Source organism: Syngnathus floridae, chromosome 6 (genome assembly GCF_059516105.1).
Source record: "Syngnathus floridae isolate MCC-2025c chromosome 6, RoL_Sflo_1.0, whole genome shotgun sequence".
NCBI classification, from domain to species: domain Eukaryota; kingdom Metazoa; phylum Chordata; class Actinopteri; order Syngnathiformes; family Syngnathidae; genus Syngnathus; species Syngnathus floridae.
The window spans coordinates 6105603-6111989 of record NC_142418.1 but is presented as its reverse complement, the minus strand read 5'-3'; the positions used below and the strand labels follow the sequence as shown (position 1 = coordinate 6111989).

The 6387-nt window shown below is 40.8% G+C and overlaps 1 long non-coding RNA gene across 1 annotated transcript; it reads left to right on the top strand.

Moving 5' to 3' along the window:
• The first annotated feature begins 2852 nt into the window (after nucleotides 1-2852).
• Nucleotides 2853-5287, top strand: LOC148396137 (uncharacterized). The gene is made up of 3 exons (XR_015859133.1): nucleotides 2853-3708; nucleotides 4024-4083; nucleotides 4171-5287. It is a non-coding gene; the product is annotated as an uncharacterized LOC148396137 (long non-coding RNA).
• Nucleotides 5288-6387: the final 1100 nt, after the last annotated feature.

Sequence of the window (6387 nt, the reverse complement as noted above, 5' to 3'; positions counted from 1 at the left end):
CTGTTGGATAACCACTGTTTCAAATTCTTATGTAGTCAAATTTCTGAATTTGCATTCTTCAATTTTATTTACTTACTCTCCCATTATGTGACAACATACCTGTAAGTCGGCGCACAATTCCAAACATTTTGGGCATGCTTTTGGAAGTTGAAAGACAATTAAAAGCAGTGCTCACATCTTTGTTCACCTTTATTCCATGGCCGATGTCTTTTTGTGTCTTAGCCACAAAATTGTGTTTGTAATTTGTTTCACTTTGTTCAGTGCTGTGTTCAACATGGCCTTCATGCCAGGAGGAGACAGGCTGCGGTTTTCATTATTAACCGAAGCCCCGAGGACATGCTTAGTAGCTTCATCCTTAGTGGTAATTAAAAACGAACACTCTTTTGGGACAAACAATTCCATAAACACATTCAAGCAGGTAGAGAGACAATAAAAAAAAAAATCCAATCAAATTGAATCGACTAATGGGTTGCTATGCTACCTGAAAAAAATTCTGAATGTATTTTTGCCTTGCTGCGCAACAACTGCAACGATGGATGGATGGATGGATGGATGGATGGATGGATGGATGGATGGATGGATGGATGGATGGATGGATGGATGGATGGATGGATGGATGGATGGATGGATGGATGGATGGATGGATGGATGGATGGATGGATGGATGGATGGATGGATGGATGGATGGATGGATGGATGGATGGATGGATGGATGGATGGATGGATGGATGGATCGTGGATAAATCGACGGATGCATGGAACCTGACCTGACCTAACCTAGGATGGACCTAACCTGACCTAACTTAACTTTCAGAGTAATGTCTCGAATGACCAGAAACGTCTGTCCTTGAGTCATACTTATGCTCAGTCACGCATGACATTTTGCGTCAAACAATATCCTCTTATAACGGCTGCTGATCATCTGACAAAAAGTGGTGACTGGAAGTAGAAAAGGAATGCTGTCTGTGACACAGCAATTGAATGAACAGTGACTAAAAGTGTCCTGGGTTGCATAATGATCACGCTAGAATTTATTTTTTTCTCCTTACATAGTACTGCAGCGTTCTTACCCGGGTCAGCTCGACATCAAAGGCCAGTGGCGTCCCATTACTCGGACCAACTTCCTTGGCAAACTTCAGCTTGGATACCACTACTTGCTTAGCAACAGCATGACACAGTCCCTATATATGTGCATCTAATAGTGACGGACAGTGCAGGGCGCAGCTGTTGATGCTACACGCTTATCCTTTTTCTCATTACTGGTCCTGTGCGCTGTGAGATTCACTGGGCCGAAGGGAAACCGCCAAGGGACTCGCATGCGTGTGTGCACACTGTGGCCAGTAATGAGAGCACGCTTGCTTTTCTGGAGACATCTGTCCAATATTGTGAGAAAAAATCAGAGCAAACAATGTGAGGAGTTTCATCTCAGAAGCTCATTTCACCCTCATGTGCTGCTGCAACACATTTGCACAAGTGCAGAAGCGCCGACGTGCTCATGCTGACGAGCAATACCTCGAGACATAATACCGAAGGATCTGTCAGACTCCAGGAACATGTTGACATGTTTGTTGAAATGAATGAGACAATGAACCTGTTAACTGTCAAGTGGTAAAAGTCCTGGAATGCCTCGAGTCATTCTTGAATCAACATGGCAAGTTTCATGGTCTAAAAATTAAAGAACATTTAATTAAAGAAAATGCCGTATGAAAAGCGTATATCTTTGTAGCTCCAAATGAGGACAAGCTAAAGGCCTTATTCACATTATTTCATAAGTGAGTGACACACAATCAATAGCTGGTGACCTGTGCCTCAGTGTTAGAGGCCTTGATGGCTACTCAGTGGCGTTGCGTGATGGATTGGATTGGTCTATCTTGAGAAGCAGAAGCACTCTTGTGCCATCATGTGCAGACAAGGACAAGGAGGACAAGGTGAACAGTGTGATTGCGGAGACTTCTGCCTGCAAATCACACTGCACGAGTGCCGCAATCGCCATCTGTGGCTCTCGAGGAACGAGAAGAATCATCTTTATCGTTACGATTTTTTACACTTTGTAGAGCGGGGGCAGTTTTTAGGGTTTTAGTGCCTTGCACAAGGGCCCACTATTTCAGACAAAGTGCGGATAATTGTCATCATCATTCTGATCAGGTTTTGTTTAACCCAGTGAGGGTTTGTTACTTTGAATCTTGGGTTGTTGGTTTTTTTTAAACATGATTTTGAATTGAATATTTTATTTTGAGCACAAAAGAAGAAAAAAAAAAACTCAATATTTCCCATGAGTCTATGTGCCAACAAGACAACTTTAAGAAAAAATTAATTACTGGACCAGCATTTCCATTTTCTTCGGTCAATGAAACAATTCAATAAATAAATAAAAGTTCAAGTTCAATAAAAAAAATGTTATTTGAATATTTTCTTGGTAACTTCCGATAAAATAATTTCATGGGGACATATGGAAAATTTATGTTCAAGTATACATATGATAAATTTACATTTTAATGGCTTGCGTGGAGATATTTGGATCTCCATTTGTGAAATTAAAAAATGTCACTATCTGCAAGTGGGTCATTTCAAAATATGGCTTAGCTTTCGGAGAAGTGATTACGAATGTGGCACTATTTTTTCTATTGGCGACAATGGTTGCCTTCCGCTTGCTTGTGTGTTTTCGAGTAACATTTCTTAAACACCAACTGAGCCAAACTAGCTTTTTATTCATTGCAAGGTTTTGCGCCTGTGGTCTGAAAATCCCAGAGGCAGGTCCAAAAAAATCTTTAAACATTAACGAGGAACACAGGAAAATAAAACAGAACAGGAAACAAAACTAAACCTTGTCAAAATGATGCAAAAGTCGACATCAAGAGATCATAACAACATAGTTATTAAAACATGTCTCATTATCTTTGTCAAGGCAATTTTTTTTTCATGCAATGCCTCAGTGGCCCAGAGGAGCTCGGTGTGACAGAAGGATGGATCATTTTCTTCCAGTGAATCTGGTGTCTGGAGGTCGATGAGGATGGAGGAGGGGGAAAGAAGAAGCAGTAAGTCCACTGGCCTACTTTCCACTATGCCTGCTCTTTGGTTCATCCTTGTGGGAACGCTGGAAACGCAGTACATGCGGGGAATCTCGGCACGCTTGGCTTGTCACCTCCAGACAAGATGGGGGAGGGGCAGGCAAGACTTCTGAAGACAAAGACCACGTAAAGGCTAAATGGACTCAATGAAGAGAAAATCTTCCCGGAGCTCATTTTTCCTTGTCGGTCAAACTGAGGTCCAGCAAGTGTTGTGAGTTGCACAAAAAGGACGGTATGAAAACTATGAGCTGGTTCACCTCCGTGCACATCTCTGCCTCCCACGCTCCACTGCCTCCTCTCAAGCAGCTGTCACAGGTCCATCCGCAGCAGGTAGACGGTTAGCGTTAGATTAAAGGAGACTGCCTGCAAGTGCTTTGAAGTGTGCATAAATGTACACGCAGAGGTTAAAAATAAAATCAAACATAAAAGCATTTTTAATCCTGTGATGTGAAAAGAAAAAAAGCTCCGGAATTCAAATCACTCCCTACTCTAAACCGGTGATTCCCAAATAGTGTGTGATCACACTGGAGCTTGACAAAGTGTGTTTTTCCGGAGTCCATTGAATGTTTTAATAAATCGATTTGACAGCCAAAGTCAATAAATACTGAGTTAGTGTGCATATTTGGCACCAACAATACAGGTAGGAGGGGAACGTCTAATTTCACCGTTTAATGGCCCCAATTTTAGAAAATGCATGTTACGTATCGTACATACATGTATCAATTCTCGAAAGAAAGATATTAGGCCATGTTATTTTATTTAACATATCTAAATATCAGAAAGTTAAAATTCTTTGATTAGGTGGTTATCAGCTGACGCCCACCATGCTAACTGCTAGCTATCTTAAAGGCTAATGTAAAAAAAATAGTCAATGCTGTTTATGAGGTATAATATTTTGATTTGATTTCAACTTGTGACAAATTTCCTTTTCCTTTTTTTTCTGTGTAAAATATAGTCTTTGGCTCCAGATTGGGAAATGCTTCTTTAACCAACCACATGATGGATTCATTGCTAGGTTACAGCCAGTTAACACACACAGGCACAAAAATGACTCATTATATCTGCCATCTTAATTTCAATGATTCCAGTCTGCTTTCGCTAGGTGACTTTTCCATGACTGCTCTCCAAATGGTCTCATCAAGGGAAAGAGAATGTGTGTGTCGCGGGCCTCATGGAATGCGTCCGCTGAGGTGAAGAGGAGAATTCTCCATAAAAGGACCTTAGTTGTGGCTCCAGATATACAGCACAGTCGTTGGGGGGGAAAAAAGTCAAATTTGGGTTAGACAATGAGGATTCATTTACAGTGTTTCATTGCTACAACCGGCATACAGTGGAGCAAATGAGAATTTTCTTTCATATTTTTTTTCAACAATTTAATCAATGTCTTCATGGTTGATGGATCTTGGTGAGCCGATTGAATTTCTTTTGGTAGTGATAAGCCGACTTGTTTTCGTATCTGCACATAATTTTGTCAGTTTGGAAGAAAATGTCATTTTTTATTTACGATAGTATATGTCTGAAGACAAAAAAAACCCCATTGAATTTTAACATTTATATTTTCATATTAAAATATGTACAGTCAACCCCATCTATTTTCACATCAGATGTTATATTCAAATATTTGTGTGTTGTTGCTGGGGAAATTCCTTAAGAATGCATCCCGTGTGTTTTAGTGTGTGTGTGCGTATCATTGCACAATGCTCACTTTGTGATAGCTTGTGAAGCGGTGCTGTGGCCTATTTAATGAGATAGTCCATGGTTAGATGGTATGTGTGTGAAATTGCAGCGCGGGCTGTGTAAATTGAATTAAACGGGTTATGGTGTGGGATAAAGAATGCACATGTGATCAGCGTGCCCACAAGCTTGTGTGTGTTTGTGTGTGTCCCCAGAAAGCATGGTGCTGGAACGAGTACCGTAGTTTAAGCACAAAATTGCTCGAAAAATGGTTTCCAGTCTTTTCTTTATGTATTAAGAGCACAGCGTACATTCATTGACTTTTATTCAATGGTTTAGCAGCCATGTGGCTCAAACTGTTGATGTGCTTGATTTAAGTGAGGAGAGTTTCCATTGACTGTTTTGCGGATTTAGCCTCGTGTGCCAAAAGAGATCATCTTGGTAAAGAAAAAAAAATCTAGTTTGACTTATTTTTGTCTAAATTTCCACAATTCAGTTCTACACTCAATTTTTACATGTTTTCAAAAATGATCTCCAAACATGAATTCCTGTACACCCTTCAAAACAATTTTGTAAAAATTTGTCTTTTTCCCCTCTGATGAATAAACAAAGAACGGGTGATAAAAACTCATAACTCCAACCGCTTCCTTGTGTGTTTATGCTGAAAAAGGAGGAAGGAGTCGGCCTGGGGATTCACCTCAGCTTTTCTTTGCTCTGAAAATACCAGAGGAGCCAAAAAGAAAATACCTCACAGCTGTTCTTTGTGCAGCCAAACTGTTCATGTGATACTTTCAGCGTGAAGTCGCCACCTGACATTTGAAGTGCTAGCTTTCAACAAACGTTCTCCTTATTTTGCCTTGAGACACTGTTTGTTATTTCATCTTTACATTAATATTATCCCGACAAAAAAAAAAAAACACAGCCAGTCAATTTGTGCTTGTGCACCATTACGGAATGGGATCACGGGTCGGAGAGATTTGTTGGCCATATCGCGTATGCCGCCGGGAATGTCAGGGTCGGGACCTTTAGGGGAGAGGCCAAAAGGATAAGTTTGTGGAGCGCTTATCTTGGTCTCCATCTGCAGTAGATTTTGTGACACGAGGAGCACAGAGGGGGAACATTGTGTTGGAGAACATTGTTTGAATTGAACCAAAGACAGCACAAGGACTGAACTTTGATAGATTTCTTAATCAGAGTGTTGCACAACAGCGTCAAGGATGTGGAACATTCCGAGATTCCACCATTCCGTCTCACAGAAGAGATGAGTGTGATGGAATGTTAACAACAGTTCTTGCATGTAGGAGCGGTATAAGTAAGAACTTGTCATGAACTGCGTTTTCGTTGACCCTTTGGGTTCACTTTATGTGGTTTGGATCTGATATGGTTTTGTTCCAAGTTTTCTGGAGCTACCATGTTACTTGGGTCTCTTCAGAGAGGCAGATCTCCTAATGTTTATGCCACTTTTTCCAAACCTTTGTGGGAAAACGTCATCAGGTCAAGGACAAATGCCAAGGTGCTTCCTGTCCGGTATAGAAACGAGAGCGTAAACTTCCGCGTCATCACACTTGGATGGAATATCAAAGAAAAGTTCCAAAGCACTCGAGTGGCCTCTTGATTAATGATTTGGAGTTGTTTTCTTCTTACA